Below are 25,947 nucleotides of genomic sequence, written 5' to 3' on the forward strand. Positions count from 1 at the left end.
GGAGCATTTAGTTGATGATGAGACTGATACTCATACGGAGTACCAACTTGTGGTACCTCCTACTCTGAGCTCAGAAATCGTGAAATCGTCACTCCCACCTGAATCAGATGTTAAGGAGCCTAATGTAGAGGCAGACTCTTGTAGTGGTATGATGATATGCACACCCGATAAAGAGGGTGACCAGTCTGGTAAGCATATAATTTTCAAATAACCAGGTAAAACCTTTAATGTTAATGCTTCTGAAGAATTGCAGGTAATTATTCCGATCACTTTCTCTCAACCGTTAGTTCGTAAAGAAGTACATTTCCTAGACATAATGTTGAATAAAGACCCTTTCTTATCCACACATGAGGGTCGACCTGCACACAAGTTGTTTGGTATTTTGACACGTATTAATTTATCTAAGGTTGATTTTCATGTAGGTATGAAGACTGATCCACTGTGGTGGCTCAAATTTGGAGAACCACTAATGCAATTTATAGACCTACAGCCACCAGACGAAATTCCTCCAGAGCCTCCGCCAAGACAATTTTGATGTTTTTCTTTCCCTTATTTTCCTTTTGTTTTATCTTATTTTATTTTTAGTTAGTTTTCAGGTCTATTTTCTCGTAGTTCGATCTTTGTTTTCCATTATATCCTCACTCAGGTACGCCTTACTTTTTCCGTGCACAGTATTTTCTATTTCCCCTATGCTTTCACATTGAGGACAATGTTCCACTTTAGTTGGGGGGGATGAGCATTTGCATGTGACACTGTGCACGTACACGTATTGGGTTTTAAAAAAAAATAAAAAAACAAAAAAATAAAAAAAAAATCAAAAAGAAAGAGAGAAAGAAAGGAGGAGCACTGAAGGATTACATTGCATTATGCTATGCTTAACACTGACTCATACCTTTTGCATACTTGTGTATAACTTAAGAATGACACACTTGAGTCAATCATGCGTAGTTTCTCTCTATATGATCTTATGACTCCATGAAGAATTGATTGGTAGTACATTCGTGTTAATTTGACTATATAATTTCCTGTATTTATACGGCATCTCACGAGGCTGAGTAAACACATTCACATGATTCATTGCACTTAGGGTTTCCTGTGAGCACTGAGAGAGCACCCGTGGAGACTATGACACCTTGTGAGATATCCTTGAGCTATTTATCGTCCTTTTGAGCGTTAATATCAAATCAGAGTTCATGGAACTCAATTCTCTTTTTCTAGATAATTCCTTTGTACACTAGTCTATGTTTTGATTTGCTAGCCTAGAGGTGACACCTAGCGGGGAGATAGAAACCTAGGTCTTGTAGCCTACTCAAAATGTGAAGGCTAAGCCACCCCTAGAGATAGACTTAATTCATGAACTCCTATTCGAGCTCAATTCCCATTGATTGTTTGAAGATTACAAAAGAAGTGTTATATTGTCCTTATTGCTCAAGAAAAGACAGAAAATAAAGAATGAGCAAGAAAAAAAGAATAAGCAATACACATGCGCATGAAATGAAATGTCAATACCGGCCTAAATACATATCACAAAAAGTCAAGGACGACACATATTTTCCACATATGAAGATGCTTCAACCGGTTAATGCCTCAGATACATTCACGACAAGTTTGCGAGTAATTTGATCTAGGGTGGTCTCAGTTGGATATGGCGAGTAGGTGAGAAGATGCTAGGGTGAAGGACCCGACACCTCATAGATAGGCTAGATCCTTTCCAAACTAGTCCACTCCATATACTTAGTGTTGTTCCCTTTAATATGTGGGATGTTTGATCGCGACACTCCTCCTCACATATGATAAGTGAACCCATTCCTTTTGAGTGTTCTTGAGGGTATACCAGTTAAGCCGAGTCAAAGCGATCGTTCTGTAGGTGTCTACTGGCGTCCTAGGTGTACTGAGTCACACACATCACACACACCTCGAGAGTTTACCTATTTATACTCGAACTTATATGATTGCATTAACTCTGAAGGTGCCACTGATTAACTTCATGTGAGTATACTACTCTTAAATGACATATAAATGATGAAACTTGCATGAGTGACATGCTTTGGAGTCGTGTGCATTGAATATGAACGAGCTTGTGTGAAATTCAATATGTTCTTGTATGTAAAGTGGTATAATATTGTTGCATGTGCATTGATTTCATGATTATTGGAGTTTGTAGTTGTAGGCACCGCCCTGAAATTCATTCACGTCATTTGCTAGAGACTAGCAAAACGTTAGTTGGGGGTGTGATTACACGTCAAAACTGCGTAATTAGACGCTTAACCCGGGCTTTACCGTTTATATTTTTAATTAAATGTCCAAAATTGTCTAATATTTTAATAAAGTGCCAAAATCATCATTCTTGAACTTTATTGCACAATTTATGAAGTTTTGGTAATTTTTTGTCGCAGGAAAATTCCCAAGAATTAAAACTGATACCTGTTCGTATTTTATGCATAACTTTTCTGTCCGAACTCCGATCAAGATGATTCAAATTTATAGAAAAGGAAGAAAGAATTATTTAAAACTTTTGTGTTTTGAATTTTGCGAGAAAAAGACTCCAGAAGAGCAGAATTTGCAATGAACAGAGAACAAAAAAATATAATAATTCGGGTCCTCTAAATGGGTCGGGTCTCCTATCCGGGTCTAGGGCTTTCTTCCCCAATCTCTATTTATTTTTCTCTTCCCCTCTTTCCCAGGGTGTGCCCTGCGCACCAAGATTTTCTCTCCTCTCCTTTGCTCTTCTTCTTCTTCTTTAATCTTTTCCTGTTTTGTTTCTCTTTGCAGCCTCTCTCCTTTCTCTCCTTCTTCTCCTCTCTTCTTCCTCTTCTTGCTTTGTTTCTCTCTTTACTTAGTTATCTCCATCTCTGTCTCCTTCTTTTCTTTTCCCCTCTCTGCTGCTCCCTCTCCGTCCTCTACTGCTGCTGCCCGTGAACATCCCAGCAACACAGCAGAACTTTTACGGCACAGCAACTTCTCTGGCACAGCAACTTCTCTCTGTTTTCAACTCCGTCCAGCCCTCTGCAGCAGCCAGCCGAGCACTCTGCTGCTGCCATAGCAGCAGCCCCTGTTCTAGCAGCCTCTCCACGGCCAATTCCTGCAACTCAGCCCCTGTTCCAGTAGCCTCTCCACGGCCAATTCCTGCAACTCAGCCCCCGTCGAAGGGTATCCAGCTGCTGCACAGCCCACGGCCTGCCATGGCCTTCTATCTCCTCTGCTCTCTCTCTTTCTCTCTAACTCTATCTTCTTATTTCTTTCTTTTAAGTATGTTAATTGTTATTTTTTTACCAATAGAATTTTATTGGATAACTTAGTTAATTAGTTTTGTTCTCTCCATCTTTCTTCCTCTTACTCTATTTTTTTTATTTGTTATTTAATTAGATGCTCATATTGATATAAGTTAGTTTTTAGTATTTGTTTTTTATTGAAGTTATTTCTTTACTCAATTGAAGTTTGGGTTGATTCCAAAATAAAAAAAAAAAAGAATAAAAAAAATGTCATTGTTTCGAAGTTTTCCCAAAAATCACGTCTCTTTATTGAAGCTTGATTAGTTTAGGTTTTTATTAAAGTTTGTGTTTTGTTTTGTTTTGTTTTTCTCGTGTTTTTTTTTCGTTTAAATCATTAATAGTTTAATTTTACTTCAAGGTCTTGCTTCGTGTTACAGGTCCAATTTTTATTGCGCGCGTGTGCGTATTTGATTGAGTTTCCATTGCATACTCTATTTCTTTGTTTGAAGTTGCCATTTTTAATTAGTGCGTGTTTCGATGTTTCCTTAGGTAGATTAGAGTTTCCATTCTTGCATGTTTTAGTTCCATGTGTTAGGTTTCTAGTTTTTATTAACGCGTGTCCCAATGTTTCTTTAAGTAGACGTAGGGTTTTTATTCTTGTTTTCTTTTATTTAGTGCATGTTAATTTTAGGGTTTAAATTGCGTGTCATTTAATTTTTCAAAAGTGAAATTGAATCATCTTGAAAAACCTGAATCTGAATTGAGTTCAGTACCTTTCTAATTTCGATTGGAAGAATGTAAGATCTGAGATTAAACGCATTCCCTGAGGAAACGATCTAGCCCTTGGGCTTAATATTACACGACGTAACTCCTATACTTGGGATAGCTTTCGAGCTGCTCATTTTTCGAGTGAGTCAGAAGGGTAAGCTGAGCCCTAGGTATATTGGACCATTCGAGATTCTTGAGAGAGTGGGTCTAGTTGCCTATCGTTTAACATTACCACTAGTCCTATCTAGGATCCATGACGTATTCAACGTTTCTATGCTGAAGAAATACGTCCCAGAACCCTCGCATGTGATCAGATATGAAACACTGAAGCTGGGTGATACTATAACTTATGAGGAAGTGCTGGTGCATATTCTTGACTGGAAGGAATAGGAGCTACACCGAAGAAGATTCCACTGGTGAAAGTTTTGTGGTGCAATCATGCCATTGAGGAGGCTTCTTGGGAACTAGAGGATCAGATGTGTCAGAGATATCCACACTTGTTCAATGGAGTTTAAAGCTGAACCAGTCGGAGTGAAAGGAATAATATTATGTAGTTTTATTTGTATAGGGTAACATAGGATAGATAGGGTTTTTAGTTTTGAAACGTGAATGGTTTTGGGGAGAATTTTGAATAGTTGTAATCTCTCAGGACCCTCATTGTAACCACGATATTCCTCTACCATAAGTGAGGGTAATTAATAAAAATTGGAAGTATTTTTGCTAAGGAAGGGAAGCAGAAGAATGATAAATTTCGAGGACAAAATTTTTATAAGGAGGGGAAAATGTAATAACCCCAAAAAGGGTTATAGAAGATTAGTAGAGTGATTCCAAAAAATATTAGTAATAATAATAATAATAATAATAATAATAATAATAATAATAATAATAATAAATTAATTAATTAATCGAATAAAAAAAAGATAAAAAAAGAAAAAAATTAAATAAAATATATTATTATTAATATTAATTAAATATATTATTATTATTATTATTATTATTATTATTATTATTATTATTATTATTATTATTATTATTTTCTGAAGCCTAGAAGCTTCAGGCTTCTTCTTCTTTTCTTTGCTTGATCGAAAATTCGAAGATACCACTGGACTCCATTCTTCGCTACCGTCATTTCTACCGGAGCAGATCGGTGGTAGGAACGGCGTAGGCGTATTCCCTGGGGTAAGCCATTTTTTCCTTTTTCTTTAATTTCTTGTAAATTATAAGCCCAATTGACGAACGGACACTACCACGAGAATTTAGGGATAATACTCTACAAGTTTAGCGGGACGGAATTTCTCGTGGGGGTGTTGGGCCAAAAACCCCAAATTTGATGTACGGGGATAATTAAGGGGCTTATTTTTAATTAATTAGCATTAATTTAGAAATACTAAAGTATTGAGCATCTGGGGCTGAAGTAGGATTTCTAGAATTTAGGGCCCGGGTGAGCGCTACGGGTGTAATTATGGGACCCGCAGAAAAAATTCAGAAAATTAAGTGGTGGTGTTAAATAATAGTTTAAATATTAATTTGAGGTATATGGAGCCTAGGGAAGGCTAGATGAGTATTATTTTGGAGAAATAGATTAATTAATCTGGGAAAAATCTAAACTGTAGGAGTTAAATTTTGGGCACCAATGGCGTGAGATTTTGGGTTCTAGCGAGACTCTTAGTAAGTCAGGTAAAGGGAATAAATTATAACAATATTTTTATAAAAATTATGGGTTGAGAAATATGTGAAAATGGCGTAAGTTATTTTACCTGAAATTTATTATGATATAAATATCATATGAAATTTGTGTGGCATATGATTTACATTGAGGAATGTTTAAACTGAGTTAGATGATTTATTCTGTGAAATATGTGATACTGAAATGTGTTTTAATATGAGAATTGAAATGTGGGAAAATGATGAAAGTGAAATGTGTAAGAAATGTATTCTCAGAGAAGACGAAGAAACGTGAAATATGAAAACGTGTTTGGAGAAATATTGAGTAATTGTAAAATAAGATATGTATATGATAGTATGAGATGAGATGAATTATGAACTGAGAAAATATTATTTAAATGAGGAAATGTGTTGAGAATACTGATATTGAAATGTGAATATAAGAAATGAAAATATTGCAATGTTAATTCTGCAATATGAAAATGAGAAATGTGGAAATATGTGAAATATGAATGATAAAATGCCAATACCGCATAATGATTGTGGGTATATGTTAGTAAACCCTATTAGATGGTTATGATATTGAGCACGGTACCGTTGTTAGTGGTGTTAGTGCAACCACACGGACTCTTGGAGCTTGTGGCGTAATAGTCGACTGTGCCATTGTGTAGGGTTGTTGGGCCCCCTGAGTCCGGATCAGGGTTATAGGTCAGTCAGTCGTACTACAGACCCGATAATGTGATATGATACTTGATCTAACCGGGACGGCCAACTGCTGTTAGATCCAGCCTTCGGGCCGCACAACCTTGACCATAGGGGGAAGCATGGCGTGGATAGAATTATCCTCAGGGTGGCCATGAGTTACGGACGCGATGTTGGTATTTGATACTGAGGATACTCATGAGCCAGAAAGTAAAATGGAAACCAAAAGTAAAAGAATGATAACATTGGTTAAAATGAGATATGAAAGAAAGAATGGAAATTGAGAAATAAAGAATGTCAAATATGAGAAATGAACTGTGTGAGTTAATGACATATATAATTAAGACGAAATGAAACTCTCTGCCTGAGGGCTTACTGAGTAAGGTGACTGCCCTTATAGGTATCAGATGTGGCCATACCCGGCTGCATAACGTGTTAGGGTAGAGGGAAGCTACCTTTATGGGCGGGTAATCTTCCCTATTCTCGGGAACTTCGCAGGTAAAATTGTGTTGGAATGATTGATTTTGAGAAATGATTTTTAAAGCTTATAAAAGCTTGTGTTGTATATCTTTATGAGTATGAGGATGTGTATATCAGTATATTTTCTTAGATGAAACAATGGTTTGAAAAGTAAAGCATGTTATAACTGAACTCATGTGACCACACACTGTAAATAATTTATTCCTTCTTATTGAGATGTGTCTCACCCAATTTATCTAAAATTTTCCAAGGAACAGAGACCGACCGGGTGATAGAGCTCCATGATAGTAGGGAGCTGGAACCATGATATACAGGGTGAGTTTGGATTAGGGTTGTATTGTTTTTGGGTATGAGATAGTATTGTGTATATGTGTATATTGATACTCTGGGTGTTGTATTCTGACTAATATGTATATACTATCTTCCGCTGTTAGGTTGTATAATAAAATAACTTTTTACCCAGTACCCAATGCGGGTAGGGTCATACGAATGATAGTAGGATTGTTGACGTGGCCGATTTGTGAATATTATGGATGACGTGTGATTATTTATTTATTATTGAAAAAAAAATTTGTACAAAAGCTGGGGTGTCATAGTTTGGATCGTTGGCTAAGTAAGGGGATATTGCTTAGAGAGGCAGGCTCTAGCCTAAAGGAGTGACCAAACGAGGGGACATCGTTTGGAGTGGTGGGTTCTAGCCTAGTGAAGGAGTGTTTGAGCGTGAGGTATCGCTTGTAAAGGTTTTGTTCCACCTGTCAACGGAACAGGTTTAGTGAATCCCTTGGTGGTTTGCCAAAGGAGAGTACGTAGGTTGGGTATAAGCCGAACCTCGTAAAAATCTCCGTCTTACTCTCTCCTTCCCTATTCTTTATTTTCAGTACATATTTAAATTGCGTGGGTGGTTTAAATTTGAAAATCATATAAACTACGTATATTTGGTAATCAAGTAAACATTAAAGTTTGATTTTGATTTGGGTTGCGGAAATTGAAAGGGAGTACGTTGGTTGAACCATTCTTTGCAGAAACCATACGGGAATACGTTACTTGGCTAAACACCCCAAAGATAAATTAACTTAAGAGTTTATTTGAATTCTGAAGTTTGGAAAGAGTAATTGGACTTTATATTGAAGAAGAAATTTCATGTGTACAGGGCTTTGTTCAAACTTATATTTACTACAGGGCTGAACACAACATAAAAGCTGAAAGTTACATATACTAATCTTGAATACGTTCATCAATCTTATAGTGCTAAACTAAATTTATATTTGGCAATCAAACTGGTTGTGTTGGTTTGGAAATTGTGATTAATTTTTTGATTGTTCTTACTTTCAAAGTGTGGTTGAAGATTGAATATTTAATTGTGTTTAATTGTGTTGTTGATTGATTATTCTTATTTTATTGACAAAATAAATAAACAAGTCAAAGAATTGGTTAAATCACAAAAGAAGTTAAGGATTTTAAAAGAACTAAAGAGAAAGTTTTAAAAAGCCAATTCACCCCCCTCTCTTGGGACGCTATTTCTAATTTCAATCTCCTTGAGATTTCTCCCTTATGCTATTGCTGTAGCTTTTGCTTTCCAAACTGGAGGTAGTCCCCTGAGTATTTTCCTGATCAATTCATAAGTAGGGTAAGATTTTCCAAGTGCATTTAAAGAATTTGTGATGTGTGTGAATGTAGTGTACATGGATTGAATAGATTCATCAACAGTCATTCTAAATGCTTCATATGCACTAGTGAACATGTCTATCTTACTATCTTTGACTTCCTTAGGGCCTTCATATGTAACTTCTAATTTTTCCCAAATTTCTTTAGCAGAGTTACATGCCATTACCCTATTAAATTCATTTACATCTAATGCACAGAAAAGCAAGTTCATCGCAGTAGCATTTCTTTGCACTGATTTCCAGTCTTCCTCTGTATACTCATCTTCAGTTTTAGGTACATTAACCTTATCAATTACTTTCATGGGAATATGGTTTCCCTTAGTAACTATTTTCCATACCTTCCAATCTACATTTAACAGATATATGCTCATCCTACGTTTTCAATAGGTGTAGTGTACACCATAGAAAATTGGTGGTCTAGTGGATGAGTGTCCCTGACTGAATGGAGTTACACCAAGGTGTGCCATGTGATCTTTTAACAAATGAACTATGTACACCCGCTCGAATACAAAATGTTGATATAGGTGTAATCCCAAGAGAGGGGGGGCGGGTGAATTGGGTATTTTAAAATTCTTTGAAATTATTTACCACTTAATCCCTATTTGAATATTTAACAAATTAGTTGATGGGCTTTAAGACTGAATTAAATTTATTTTATGAATGAGTTCTTTTTACCCAATTAAGTTCGTGTAGAGTTATTCAACATACACATGCAATACGATTAATGAAATGTAGTGCATAAAGTAAAGAGATGAGGGAAGAGAAAATGCAAACATAGTTTTTATGAGGTTTAGCCAACCCGACCTACGTCCTTGCCTTAAGCAACCCACTCAAGGATTCCACTATAATCCCTGCTCCTTAAATTGGGATGGAGCTTCCCTTACATCCGCTGCTTACAAGAGGTACAACTTCCTCCTAATCCGCTGCTTACAAGAGATACAACTCTCTCCTCAAACCCAGTTCATAACCTGAACCTTGATTACAATATAATATGTAAAACACTCAATGTTGCTTCTAACAAAGTTAGTGAGTAAAATTAAAATTCCTATTACATAATCATATGATGAAACTTGAAGCTCAGAATGTATGAAAACGATACAATCGTTTTATGAATGATATGCTTCAACACACAATTTCTATTTTTACCAAAACTCCCAAGTAATGATATTATTAAAAACTTTGGCGAAAATTTGGGTTCTAGTTCAGTTTGCGTGTATGAATATCTAATTTGAACTTATCAAAAGCTTTATCTTGAATATTATATCAAATAAAAAAAAAAAAGCTTTCTTTCAAATATTCAATCACAATACGATCTTTGTAATATCCAAATCTATATATACATAATATGATTTCCAACGATCAAAAACTGAATATAAAGTTTTTCAAAGAAAATCCTTGAATAAACTAAATATTTATGAACACTAAGGATATTTAATCAAGTGTTTTAATATATCTAAAATATAGATCTTTTAACTGAATACACACTTGAATCAAAACTATAAAACAATGACCAAACCCTTTATCAAGTAGTGATATTTTCTAAATATTCTATATGAAAGTATAATCACTATCAGTCACTCAACTTATTTCAACATTAGATTTTGAAATGAGAAGTTCTTTGAAAAATATATATCACTTAAGAAAATCAATTTATATGAAGAATTCTACGAGAAGAAATATCAACGTGTAGATCGATTTACCAAACCTCAATACCAAAATGATTCCACAATGATAGCTAGATTGCTTTTTGAAAAACGAGATAGCCTTAGCTCAGATTCGATGTAAGAACTTTGAAATCTCAGGCAAAGGTTTCAGTAGTGTGTTCCAAGTTGTGCTAAATATGCAATCTCTTCAATTGTATGTTCTCTTCTCTTCCAAATGTCTCTTCGCTTCAACACTAGGGTTTAGATGATGTATAAATAGGTATTTTTTCGTTAGGATAAATCTCAACCGTTGGATCAAATATTAGCTCGCGTGTTCTCTCATTCAAAATTAGATTTTTAAACTTTCCTACAAGTTTAAACGACTGAGGTCAAAGGCCCAGACGACTGAAGTTCTTGAAATTGGAATAGCTTTCCCTAGAGGGGGGGGGGGTGAATTGGGATTTTGAAAAAAATTATTCCCCTTTTTAATACTTTTATGTTATAACAATAATAAATGCTCAACCACAATCACAAAATTGAATCAGAGTAGTCACAACCAAAACAAAATAATCAATCACTTAATAATAGCCCTGTAGTAATGTGTAAAGCTTTCCGAATTTGTATAAGTCCAGTTGTTAAATTCCACAAATAACCTTCTTTCCAATGTTCATCTTGGAACTTAAAGAGTACGAAAATCAAGATGCAAACAGCAAAGTTCAAGAAACTCTTGGGAATGGTTATTTAGAGCTTATGTATTTACATTGGCATATGATTTATTTTAAAGCTCATTATAACTTAAAATGGTTTTAGGATTCATGCATTTCATGTACATCATTAGGAAACTCTCATGGACCTTGAAATGTTTTCAAAATCATGAAAAATATATTTTATGAAAGATTCAAGAAAAGAAGCCAAGCAGATTTTTCGTTAGAAATAAAAATTTGAGAGAATGGGTAGTTCGGTCACCTGAACTCAAACCTCAGTAGCCTGAAGAATTTATTCGGTTGCCTGAAGATTAAGTTCAGTCGCCTGAAGAATTAGATGGAGAAGATAGAAACTGGCCGAGGCTCTTCGGTTGCCTAACCTTGGAACCTCAGGTGCCTGAAGTTGACACTTTAGGAGCCTGAAGTCGAGTTCGGTTGCCTGAACTCACGGGAAAGCCTAAAAATCAACTCTTTATTAAAAAGACACGCGAAGTATCTTATTGATCCAACGGCTGAGATTAATTCTAAAGGTAATATAATATATATTGTCGCGACGTCCCGGGAGTGCGTGTGCCTCGGGCGGCGGAATTAAAAATCATTTTAATATTTTCATGGAAAAACATGGAATGTCGGAGTCGCCACTAACCTTTAGTGTGGTTAGAACACATGATTACTACCCCGTTAGGGGTAGAATCGGTCTACATTACCAGAGTTGGGGCCGGGAGTTCGGTTACGCGAGGGGAAGGTACGAGCACCCCCTACACGCCCGTTTTTACGAACAGTACCCAATTAATTTGAAATTATCCCTAAGTTAATCTAATAAGTCTTTAAATTACTCCTTTTTTATGAATTTATAATTACATATGAAAAATAAATAAATAAATATATACATATATTCCCTCAGAGCTTAAGGTACGTGAAGCCTGAAGGCTCATACCCCCGCATTAAAATCATAGGGATAAAAAATTGAAAATAATCATAAAAATAAATAATAATATACAATAATAATAATGATAGTAATGATAATAATAATGAGAGTAATAATAATAATAATAATGAAAACAAATACGATAATAACATTAATAATGATGATGATAATATTAATAAATAATAATAATAGTAAAAATAATACTAATATTAATAGTGATAGTACATAATACAATAAGGATAATAATGATAATAATAATAAATGGTAATAATAATAATAATAATAATAATAATAATAATAATAATAATAATAATATTAATATTAATATTAATATTAATATTAATAGTAATAATAATAGATAACATAATGGTAACAATAATAATAATAACGATGATAATAATAATAATAATAATAATAATAATAATAATAAATAACAATAACAGTAATAATTATAATGATATTAACAGTAATAATAATAAATATTGTTAACTAATAGTAAAGATAATATACATATTTTAATAATATTATATTTACCTTAATATTAACGCACTATTAAAGATATGCACAAGACATACATATGTAAATAATTAAAGAAACAAACCAATATTAAGATTACAATATGGAAACCAATGAAAAGGGCGAACTTATGGAAACAAGTTAATTTCTAAAATTAATATGAACCTATTCAACATGGCCACCAAAATTAATACACAACCTTAACTATACAAATATTAAAAATAAAATGAGTGCAATAATGACCAAAAACACTAAGTACACACAACAATGATAATAAAACAATTAACCAATATAAAAAATACAATAGAAAATACTTGCCATGAATGTTAGATATTCAAATAAATACAAAGAAAACTATAAGATGAAAGGTAATTATTTAACGTATACACACACACACACACACACACACACACACACACACACACACACACACACACATATATATATATATATATATATATAATAAATACAACTTGGATATCTTACCTGCACAATGAAGACCCAACATTAGATCCGAAACAGGAAAATAATCAAAATAGGAAACAGAAAGAAAGGAATAAAAAAAAAAAAAAACTCTACGTGCGCGCATGTGTTTGCAGTGTGTTTAAAGGTGAGTGTTTTTTTTTTTTTTTGTGTTTTGCTGTGTGTGCTGTGTGTGTTTGCAATGTGTGTGCAGTGTGTGCGAGTGTGGGTAAGTGTAGGCAAGGGAACTCGCCAAGGGGGTTGCCGGAGAATGGAGCAGGGAGCACTGGGAGGTCTTGCCGTTGAGGCTCGTGGAGATTTGGAGTAGATGCGGCCAGAGAGCAACGACGACGGGAACGATGTTGATGGTCCTGTGGTGGCAAAGACGATGGCGGTGGGTTGAGCTTCTTGTGGCCGTGTTGGGGTTGTCGGGTTGAGCGTGGCCGGCTGGTGGTCTCGGGTGGTCTGTGGTTGCTGCTCGGATAGCTGCTGTGCACGACTGTGGAGCTGCTGCAGGTGCAAACTGGAGGGTGGCCGAAGTTTGGGCTGACCGTGGCCTGGTTCAGGATTTCTGGAGGAAAGAAGATGGAAGTTCTCCCGGAGTGGCTGTGCGGCGAGAGAGGTGATGCTGCAGATCTGTGGGAACGAAGATAATGGGCTATGCGTGGAGGATTGGTGCGAGAGGTAGGGCTGCGGCTGTTGGTGAGGGAGAAGAAGAAGAAGAAGAAGAAGCAGAAATTTTTTTTTTTTTTATTTCTTTGGCTGCTCTGCGTGCGGCTGTCTTTCCAAGCCAAAAGGGTCATTATATAAAAAAAATTTAGAAACCCTAACTCTCTCTTTTCCTTTTTGGTTCATTGTATTTTTATTATATTTTCTCTTTTGGAAACAACATATATGAGTATAATTACTATCATGGTAATAAGGATATAATAATAATAATAAATAAATAAATAAATAAAAATGAAAGGAAAATAAATAATAAAATAATAGTAATAATAACAAATTACTTATATCAATATAGGAAAATAAATAATAATAATAATAATAAAATAATAGTAGTAATAATAATAACAAAGTAATAATAAAAATATATGAAAATAATAATAATAATAATTGTAATTAATAAAAAATAATAATAAAGTAATTACAATAATATATGAAAATAATAATAATAATAATAATAATAATAATAATAATAATAATAGTGAAAATAATAGTAGTGATAATAGATAATAATAACAATAAAAATCATAGTAGTAATAATAATAAAGTATTAACACTAATAATATATACGATAGTAATAGTAAAATAAATAAATAAATAAAAATAAAAATAAAAATAATATATTGGGCCTTGGGCAAAAATAGGGTGTCTACAGCTGCCCCTCTTTGTAGGCTTTGTTGCTTCAAAGTAAAAGTAGGAACTCTCCTACGTTATTTGTAGCAACAAGCCTGCAAAGATAAAAGACACCTATTTTAGCCAAACCATTCAACTCCCAATGGCTTTTCAAGTTAATCAAAAATTGTTTATTTCTGCCAATCAGGGATGATCAGTCGAGTGTAAGATTCTGAGTATTCAGGTGTAGAATCCTGAGTCTTTCAAAAATGGTTACTACATTGGAGAATGATCAATCGGGTGTAAGATCCCAATTATTCTGGTGTAGGGTTACTTTGCTGGAGATGATCAATCGGGTGTATGATCCCGATCTATAGTTTATGGAGGGTGACTCGTACTGGGTATAGGAACCCATGCTATAGTATGAGGACGATGTGCATCGGGTGTAGGAACCCGAGCGCCGAAAGATGTGCATCAAGTGTAGGATCTCAAGGGCTGCCCAGATGTAGGATTCTGAGAGTTTGATGGTTGCTTGAGTATGGGATCTCGAAGACTTCTCTGAGAGTCTATTGATTATTTGAGTGTAGGATCTCGAAGGCTTCTCATATGTAGGATTTTGAGAGTCTCCTGATTGCTCGAGTGTAGGATCTCGAGGACTTCTCAGATGTAGGATTCTGAGAGCATAATGATTGCTCAAGTGTAGGATCTCGAGGCCTTCTTAGATGTAGGATTCTAAGAGTTTTCTGATTGCTCGAGTGTAGGATCTCGAGGACTTCTCAGATGTAGGATTCTGAGAGTTTGTTAATTGCTCGAGTGTAAGATCTCGAGGACTTCTCAGATGTAGGATTCCGAGAGTCTCCTGATTGCTCGAGTGTAGGATCTCGAGGACTTCTCAGATGTAGGATTCTAAGAGTCTGTTGATTGCTCGAGTGTAGGACCTCGAGGGCTTCTCAGATGTAGGATTCTGAGAGTCTCCTGATTGCTCGAGTGTAGAATCTCGAGGACTTCTCAGATGTAGGATTCTGAGAGTCTCCTGATTGCTCGAGTGTAGGATCTCGAGGACTTCTCAGATGTAGGATTCTAAGAGTCTATTGATTGCTCGAGTGTAGGATTTCGAGGACTTCTCAAATGTAGGATTCCGAGAGTCTCCTGATTGCTCGAGTGTAGGATCTCGAGGACTTCTCAAATGTGTGATTCTGAGAGTCTCCTGATTGCTCGAGTGTAGGATCTCGAAGACTTCTCAGATGTAGGATCCTGAGAGTCTTCTGATTGCTCGAGTGTAGGATCTCGAGGACTTCTCAAATGTAGGATTCTGAGAGTCTCCTGATTGCTCGAGTGTAGGATCTCGAGGACTTCTCAAATGTGGGATTCCGAGAGTCTCCTGATTGCTCGAGTGTAGGATCTTGAAGACTTCTCAGATGTAGGATCTCGAGAGTCTCCTGATTGCTCGAGTGTAGGATCTCGAGGACTTCTAAGAGTCTGTTGATTGCTTGAGTGTAGGATCTTGAGGACTTCTCAGATGTAGGATTCTAAGAGTATAATGATTACTTAAGTGTAGGATCTCGAGGCCTTCTTAGATGTAGGATTCTAAGAGTTTTCTGATTGCTCGAGTGTAGGATCTCGAGGACTTCTCAGATATAGGATTCTGAGAGTTTGTTAATTGTTCGAGTGTAAGATCTCGAGGACTTCTCAGATGTAGGATTCTAAAAGGTTGCTAATTGCTCGAGTGTAGGATCTCGAGGACTTCTTAGATGTAGGATTCTAAGAGTCTGCAGATTGCTCGAGTGTAGGATCTCGAGGACTTCTCAGATGTCGGATTCCGAGAGTCTGTGGATTGCTCGAGTGTAGGAACTCGAGGACTTCTCAGATGTAGGATTCTGAGAGTCTCCTAATTGCTCGAGTGTAGGATCTCGAGGACTTCTCAGATGTAGGATTCTGAGAGGTCGCTAATTGCTCGAGTGTAGGATCTCGAGGACTTCTTAGATGTAGGATTCTAAAAGTCCACGGATTGCTCGAGTGTAGGATCTCGAGGACTTCTCAGATGTAAGATTCTGAGAGGCTGATGATTGCTCGAGTGTAGGATCTCGAGGACTTCTTAGATGTAGGATTCTAAAAGTCCGCAGATTGCTCGAGTGTAGGATCTCGAGGACTTCTCAGATGTAGGATTCTGAAAGTCTGATGATTGCTCGAGTGTAGGATCTCGAGGACTTCTCAGATGTAGGATTCTGAGAGTTTGTTGATTGCTCGAGTGTAGGATCTCGAGGACTTCTTAGATGTAGGATTCTAAGAGTCTGATGACTATTCGATGGGAATTTTGGACCGATGGTTAATGATGACTCAGGTGTAGAATCCCTGTTTGCAAAATGAATTTTCGACTGGATGATGAATACTTGGGTATAGGATACCGAGAGCCAGATGAATTGTCAATTTGATGATGAATGCTCTAGTATAGGATACCGAGAACCAGATGAAATTTTGAATTGATGATGAATACTCAGGTATAGGATCCCGAGATCTTTTGGAAGGTCAGTATTTTAGAAAATGGTTGCTCTGCTGAGGGTGATCAATCGAGTGCGAGACCATGAGATTTTTCTGGAAAATGTCCTTAAGTGTAGGGTTCAGAATTATTTCACCGGGGATTACCGATCAGGAACAAAATCTTGAGTTTCTTTGGCTATCTTTAGATTATCCTCTTTGAGACTCAACAACCAATGCATCAATTACTTCCTTAGGTCAACTGCCACAATTTCAAAGTATATCAATCTGTGCATGGGGGCCAGCTGCCCCAGTCTTAAAATATGTCTAGACAAGAATGGCTCAATCAAGGATGCAAAAGAATTATTCAGAAGTTTATTCAACCAGGCAAGTATAAATGAATGGTGCTCTATTGCTATATGTATGCATGTTGCTACCTAAGATGCTAGAATGTAGTGGTATGTTACTATGTGTGCATAATGATGGGTGAATGCAAAGATGTATGCATGTTGAATGAGATGACCTTTATATTTTCTTTCTTATACAATGCATGAAATGTATGGTAATGCATGAATCTTTTCTCCTTCCAACGTGTTTGCAATCGACAACCCAATCTCTGATCTTGGGTGTGCTTTCAAATTCCAAGTTGCCGCCGATTCTGGCCATGTTTCGAATTTCCAAAAGGCGCTTAAAATCTGCCCCGGTGTTTACATGCTACTGGTCAGGGCTCTGTTTTCGACTTCTATCCTGAAAGCTCCTGAATTTGCTCCAATAGAACTTAAAAACTGCCCCAGTTTCGATCCTCGTCCACTGATCTTGGCTATGTTATCATGGTGGACTCTTGATATGAAGGCATCGGAATTAGTCCAAACAAAACTTAAATCAAAATCTGTCCCCGTTACCATCGTTTGTTACTGATCTTGGTGATTAGCTTGGCTCAAATGAAACTACATCCCAGAATCTACCCAGTTGAATGGATTTATAACTGCCATTGGCCCTGTTTTCCTATTCATCCAATCTGATAAGAATGTGCTTGAATAAGTCCCACTGAAACTCAAATCGAAACTTGCCCTAGATGAGTTTATTTGCCACTGATCTCGGCCTGGTTGTTAGATTCTTCTTGAATAAGTAGATCTCTAAAGCCTGACATGACATTTGCCCCGATTAAATTGAATGATTCTATGTGCATCGTATTTCCTCAATGGGGACCTCCTCTATAAGAAGCTCACTAGTGGTTCCGAAACTCTTTAACTATCCATCCAACTTTTTTTTTTTTTTTTGGAAACGAGGAATGCTTATGCAATTATGACATCAACTTGTGAAATCAAAAGGTCAACCACCCAAAAGTAGATGTTTTACCATGTTCCAATGCTATTACAAGAAAAATTCATACCAGTATTCAAAAGTCATATGATATAGATGTTAATTTACCAAACTGAATGGTTGATCTTTTCTTCGACTGTCCCAACTTTATCGATGGCCACCTCTCTTCTTTTGTTTCATCCTACTGTGAAACCATTAGAAATTTCACATATTTAAACGTTGCCTTTAGTTTAGTCAAGTTCAACTTATGTTTTGATCTCAAGATGGTCTTTAAGACTCGGGACGAAACGTAGGCTGAGGGATACAAGTTTTTAGAATAAATGGGAAACTAAGGCTCAAAAATACCACCCCAAATAATGTTTTACGCCCTTAGTTCGAGTTGAGACGTTTTGCAAGATGTTGATCGAACTTGCTATTTAAACAAGTTGCCTACGTACCTTTTCAGGATCAGGTCATTACGTAGTTCAGACTCGTCATTGAGTCTGACAAATCATTTGAGACAACAGTGTATACCAATCTGGTCAGGTCTTCATTTGGACCGTAATGTAGGCTGGGGGGTTATAGGTTAAAGAAGAAAAAGGTTAAATAAGGCTCAAAATTGTTAATTTTATCAAGGGTAATTTGGTCAAAGATCACATATGTAATATGTCCTTATTTCTTTCTTTCCTTTTTTTTTTTCTTCTTTCTCTTCCCTGCATATTCTTTTTTACTGCACTTTTGCTCTTCCTTTTGTGAAGGACTTTTTAGCATTTTATTTGGACATCCTTTGGGACTGATTTCTCTTAAACTGTCCTAGTGTGGGGTGTGATCCTTTGACGGGTTAATCAATAAATGAATTTTTCAGGCTCAAAAGGGCTTGCAAGAGATTTCTTCTTTGAGTTTCTTTTGGATAGCAGAAAAATGGCCTGCCATCATTTCGATAGCCCATTGTTGTCTCATATGACTTGCCAAACGTTAGGAGACCCAACCCAAGTTAACTTTTTGGTGAACTGACTTTTAAGAAAAGACTAGTTTAACATTCAGACTTAACTTGGTTAACAATTGATAAATCAATATTTGGTTCTTTTTAGGGATAACTGGTCGGCCAAAGATGACCATCTATCATTTGATCAAAACATGAATAGTGAATTGACTTGAAATTCTTGGCACAGCACATATATTTTACTGAATTCCTTCGAGATTCTTTATTTCTTCACAACATCTGTCTTCATAGGGTGAGGAAAATTGTTTTATCTTCTTCTGATTCCATCTCCTGTGTTTGGTTTTCAAAATTAACATCACTTTTTGGCTTATGAATATTGGTATTATTATTTTCCTTATCTTTACACGAAACATCAGCAAACAAATTTTTGGTTAACTGAACTCAAGACACAAGTGATATGAGAAAATGCATAATTCAATTTATTGATGAAAGGGAAATTGTCCGAGACAATAGTGTCGACAGACTGCCAGAAGATAGGGAATGACATCATCACATGAAACAAACTAGATAATCAAAAACTTGCCCCTTGTGTACTTTTGCTCCCTTTGGGCTCCTTATGAGAACTTTAGGATCCATAACTTGACATATTCTTTTGCCTGACCTCGGCTCCCAGTCCTTCGTACAACATATTAACCATTTCTTTCCCCGTGATTGGGTAGGGGATCACTCTGGATTCCTGACTGCTTATCATCGAAGACCAACCAACCGGCATCCCTCAACGACTGTACCTTGTGTTTAAATGTCCAACAGCGGTCAACGGTGTGACTTGGAGAATTGGAGTGATACGCACACTTAGCATCCGGGTCATACCATTGTGGTAGGGGGTGTCGTACGGCTACTCTAGGAATTGTTGAAATGAGCCTTCTTTCGAGCAATTGGGGGAACAATTCCGAATCGGACATGGGAATTGGTTCCACCCTATTAGGACCATATCTCTGTGTCTGAACATTTTTCTGTGTGAGCGTAGGCCCATAGGGAACAAACTGAGACCCTGTGCCTGTATGCGCTATCTGGTTAACAAGATTTCTTCTAAACCCTTGGTTATGACCTCTTTGGTATTGTCGCCCTTGAATCATATGAGTTTCATCATCCTTCTTCCTATTTGTCCATTTCTTGTCCGAACCGGTTTCTCCGTCACTACTTCTGGCTTTTTCGACTTTGATGGCCGTCTCAATCCTCTCTCCGGTAGATACAATATCCATGAAGTCATGGGGGGTTGCCCCTAAGAGATGCTCAAAGTAGGGATCTTTCAATGTATTCACGAATAGGGAGATAGCCTCCCTATCGTCCACCGGAGGGCTCACTTGGACGGACATGTCCCTCCATCTATATGCATATTCTCTAAATGTTTCATTAGGTTTCATTTGCATGCTTTGCAGGGTCATACGATCAGGTGCCATTTCTATCACATGGCGGTACTGAGCTATAAATGAATTTGCCAAATCTTTCCAAGTACGGATTCGAGCTCGATCCTGCTGAATGTACCATCTGATAGCCGCTCCAGTCAAGCTATCTTGAAAGCAATGCATCATCAACCTCTCGTTATCGGTGTGTGCAGCCATTTTCTGGCAATAAAGGCGCAAATGGGTTCGAGGACAGTGGGTTCCATCAAATTTTTTGAAATCTGGCATCTTGAATTTTGGTGGCAGAGTGACCTTTGGCACCAGGCAAAGGTCATTAGGATCAATGGAGTCAAATGTATTATACCCTTCAATTGATTTCAAGCGCTCCTCCAATACGTCACAACGACGTTCAGACTCAAATCTATTTATCCCCATATCAGGAGTTGCTAAGGGGGAAGTCCCTGCCACTGGAAACCCCTGTGCTGGCACAGTTGGGATAAATGGAGGCATATTTGGCATTGGATCCCCCATGACGCCCGGTGGTGGAGCTGATGTTTGTCCATGATTTAGGTGAACCCTGGAGGATGAGTAGGGTCTATATCTGTTTCAGAATCATTTTGTACCGCTTTTTCTTTGTTCATCAACAATTCCATAATTTTGGTCATTTTTTCTATCAATTCTTCCTGTCCTTGTTCTATACCCAGGACCCTGTTTTCTAGCTGCTCGCTCATTTCTCTTGTCTTTCTTCAGGTATTGTACTGATGTGTAGTGGTCTCAATTATTGCTTTTTGCTACTCAAACGACTTCTTTCCTTGAGAGAGCTGTGGACCAAAACTTCCTTTTTAGAACTGAATGCATGATTATGTAAGGCATGAATGTGTGAGTATGCAATTACACATATAAATAGAGGCATGACCATGCATGTGCCCTATCATATATGATTATGTGTGAAATTATGCATGAATGCATGGGTGCAATGAATGTTTGTGCATGGATGTAACTAGTGCAATTACACATACAAATAGAGATATGACCATGCATGTGACCTATCGTGCATGATTATGTGTGAAATTATGCATGAATGCATGGATGCGATGAATGTTTGTGCATGGATGTAACTAGTGCAATTACACATACAAATAGAGATATGACCATGCATGTGACCTATCGTGCATGATTGTATGTGAAATTATGCATGAATGCATGGATGCAATGAATGTTTGCGCATGGATGTAACTAGTGCAATTACTTATACAAATAGAGATATGAACATGCATGTGACCTATCATGCATGATTATGTGTGAAATTATGCATGAATGCATGGATGCAATGTAACCTAACTAACTACTTTGTCAGCATTCTAGGAAAAGTCCCACTAATGAGAGATTTCAAGATTAAGACAATCATTGACGGGTCACAATTTCAATTCAATTCTTCCCTCAATCATTCTTCCTTGATGACGGTCCATGTACTTCAGATTCTATGAAGGGTCAAATTATGATCTGAGGTTGGGGTTGACCCAGGTTAGTCAACCCATTGGATTTGTTCAATACGAGCTTGTGGACTTTAGTGTGCACTTGGGCCTCAAGTATTTTAGAATATGGGCTTCAATATATTTCATGATGGGATCAGGCCCTAGTTTTAAAAGGATTTGGGCTTGGATTGTTTAGAAAATATTGGCCCGAATTTTTAAGGTAATAGGGTCAAAGACCATTTTTGAAAACTGGGTTTGACCACTTTTGGAAAATCAGGCCTGGGCTACGTTTTTACTTAGCAAAATGTCGGGCCTAGGTTGGTTTTTTTTTCTTAAAAAAAAAATTGGGCTCGAGTTATTTGAAAAGGGTTGGGCCGACCCATATTTTAAAATGCTTGGGCCAAGTGCTTTATTTTTGAAAGGATGGACCATGATCTCATTATTGGGCTTTTCCAGAATACTGGCTAAGTAGTATGTATGTTTAAAATGGATGTCAAATGTATGATATAATACAAAGTATCTCATAACATAGACACAACACACTATACATGGAGAAGGATGTGGCTCCTGTCCCAACCTAGGGTAGGTATGTATATACAGGGTTTTTTATGGCTCCATCCTAGTTAAGGGGAAACTATGGACAAGTAAGTGTGGGTAGGCTCTAATCCCTATTGACAAAAAGGTCCCCAATTTGAAATTTCATCCTCCCCCATAGGGGTCCGGACAAAACTCGCATTGAGCGGGGTGGTTCGCGGGTCCCATCAAGCTTAAGCTACGAAGGGACAAACACTATTACACCCCTATCTAATCTTAGCAGGTAAAGCTCGGGTATAGAGCGTGAAAGTGTGTGAATTTAAATTTAACCTAATCCCACTATCCCCACATTTATTCACATGCTATAAACAATATGGAAACAAGATATCTACAATTAATATATATATTCAAAAGATAAGGAAACACAATATATGTAATTAATATGTTCATTCAAAAAATTTGGAAATAAGGAAACAAAATATTTACGATTAGTATACAAAATATCTATAATTAATATACTTATTCAAAATATCTTACAATTAATATGCTTTACTCAGAATATTTGGAAACAAAATATCTACAATTAATATTCACAAAATTAGGAAACAAAATATTTTTAATTAATTTTGGTTATTCACAAATTATGGAAGTAAAATATTTTCAATTAATCAAAGTTATTTACAAATTACAATATTCACAAAATAAGGAGTAATTAAAAGTTTTATTAAATTTGGACTTGGGATAATTTCTAATTAATTAATGGCTCGACTCTCTATGTCCCCAGCGGAGTCGCCAAGTTGTCGCGACGTCCCGGGAGCGCGTGTGCCCCCGGCGGTGGAATTAAAAATCATTTTAATATTTTCATGAAAAAATATGGAATGTCGGAGTCGCCACTAACCTTTAGTGTGGTTAGAACACATGATTACAACCCCGTTAGGGGTAGAATCGGTCTACATTACCAAAGTTGGGGCCGGGAGTTCCGTTACGCGAGGGGAAGGTACGAGCACCCCCTACACGCCCGTTCTTACGAACGGTACCCAATTAATTTGAAATTATCCCTAAGTTAATCTAATAAGTCTTTAAATTACTCCTTTTTTATGAATTTATAATTACATATGAAAAATAAATAAATAAATATATACATATATTCCCTCAGAGCTTAAGGTACGTGAAGTCCGAAGGCTCATACCCCCGCATTAAAATCATAGGGATAAAAAATTGAAAATAATCATAAAAATAAATAATGATATACAATAATAATAATGATAGTAATGATAATAATAATGAGAGTAATAATAATAATAATAATGAAAACAAATACGATAATAACATTAATAATGATGATGATAATATTAATAAATAATAATAATAGTAAAAATAATACTAATATTAATAGTGATAGTACATAATACAATAAGGATAATAATGATAATAATAATAAATGGTAATAATAATAATAATAATAATAATAATAATAATAATAATAATAATAATAATAATATTAATATTAATAGTAATAATAATAGATAACATAATGGTAACAATAATAATAATAACGATGATAATAATAATAATAATAATAATAATAATAATAATAATAATAATAAATAACAATAACGGTAATAATTATAATGATATTAATAGTAATAATAATAAATATTGTTAACTAATAGTAAAGATAATATACATATTTTAATAATATTATATTTACCTTAATATTAACGCACTATTAAAGATATGCACAAGGCATACATATGTAAATAATTAAAGAAACAAACCGATATTAAGATTACAATATGGAAACCAATGAAAAGGGCGAACTTATGGAAACAAGTTAATTTCTAAAATTAATATGAACCTATTCAACATGGCCACCAAAATTAATACACAACCTTAACTATACAAATATTAAAAATAAAATGAGTGCAATAATGACCAAAAACTCTAAGTACACACAACAATGATAATAAAACAATTAACCAATATAAAAAATACAATAGAAAATACTTGCCATGAATGTTAGATATTCAAATAAATACAAAGAAAACTATAAGATGAAAGGTAATTATTTAACGTATACACACACACACACACACACACACACACATATATATATATATATAATAAATACAACTTGGATATCTTACCTGCACAATGAAGACCCAACATTAGATCCGAAACAGGAAAATAATCAAAATAGGAAACAGAAAGAAAGGAATAAAAAAAAAAAACTCTACGTGCGCGCGTGTTTGCAGTGTGCTTGCTGTGTGTTTAAAGGTGAGTGTTTTTCTTTTGTGTTTTGCTGTGTGTGCTGTGTGTGTTTGCAATGTGTGTGCAGTGTGTGCGAGTGTGGGTAAGTGTAGGCAAGGGAACTCACCAAGGGGGTTGCCGGAGAATGGAGCAGGGAGCACTGGGAGGTCTTGCCGTTGAGGCTCGTGGAGATCTGGAGTAGATGCGGCCGAAGAGCAACGACGACGGGAACGACGTTGATGGTCCTGTGGTGGCGAAGACGATGGCGGTGGGCTGAGCTCCTTGTGGCCGTGTTGGGGTTGTCGGGTTGAGCGTGGCCGGCTGGTGGTCTCGGGTGGTCTGTGGTTGCTGCTCGGATAGCTGCTGTGCACGGCTGTGGAGCTGCTGCAGGTGCAAACTGGAGGGTGGCCGGAGTTTGGGTTGACCGTGGCCTGGTTCAGGATTTCTGGAGGAAAGAAGATGGAAGTTCTCCCGGAGTGGCTGTGCGGCGAGAGAGGTGATGCTGCAGATCTGTGGGAACGAAGATAATGGGCTATGCGTGGAGGATTGGTGCGAGAGGTAGGGCTGCGGCTGTTGGTGAGGGAGAAGAAGAAGAAGAAGAAGAAGCAAAAATTTTTTTTTTTATTTCTTTGGCTGCTCTGCGTGCGGCTGTCTCTCCAAGCCAAAATGGTCATTATATAAAAAAAATTTAGAAACCCTAACTCTCTCTTTTCCTTTTTGGTTCATTGTATTTTTATTATATTTTCTCTTTTGGAAACAATATATATGAGTATAATTACTATCATGGTAATAAGGATATAATAATAATAATAATAAATAAATAAATAAATAAAAATGAAAGGAAAATAAATAATAAAATAATAGTAATAATAACAAATTACTTATATCAATATAGGAAAATAAATAATAATAATAATAATAATAAAATAATAGTAGTAATAATAATAACAAAGTAATAATAAAAATATATGAAAATAATAATAATAATAATTGTAATTAATAAAAAATAATAATAAAGTAATTACAATAATATATGAAAATAATAATAATAATAATAATAATAATAATAATAATAATAATAATAGTGAAAATAATAGTAGTGATAATAGATAATAATAACAATAAAAATCATAGTAGTAATAATAATAAAGTATTAACACTAATAATATATATGATAGTAATAGTAAAATAAATAAATAAATAAATAAATAATATATTGGGCCTTGGGCAAAAATAGGGTGTCTACATATATTATAAATATCTAAACCATAGAACATATGCACAAGGACAAACCAAGAAAGATATACTTCTTATTGCAAGATTTGAACCTTAGAGTCGGTTTTTCTACACTTCAATCTTCATCCATCTACGTTTGGGAAAATCTTTACTGAAATCAAAAGAGCATTCATTCATCAAACTAAACTTTGATCCAGTAATAAGGTTTGATTTGTCAAGTTATCATTTTTCAAGAATTGCTCATCTCTTT

This window comes from Malania oleifera, chromosome 2, assembly GCF_029873635.1.
Source record: "Malania oleifera isolate guangnan ecotype guangnan chromosome 2, ASM2987363v1, whole genome shotgun sequence".
NCBI lineage: Eukaryota > Viridiplantae > Streptophyta > Magnoliopsida > Santalales > Ximeniaceae > Malania > Malania oleifera.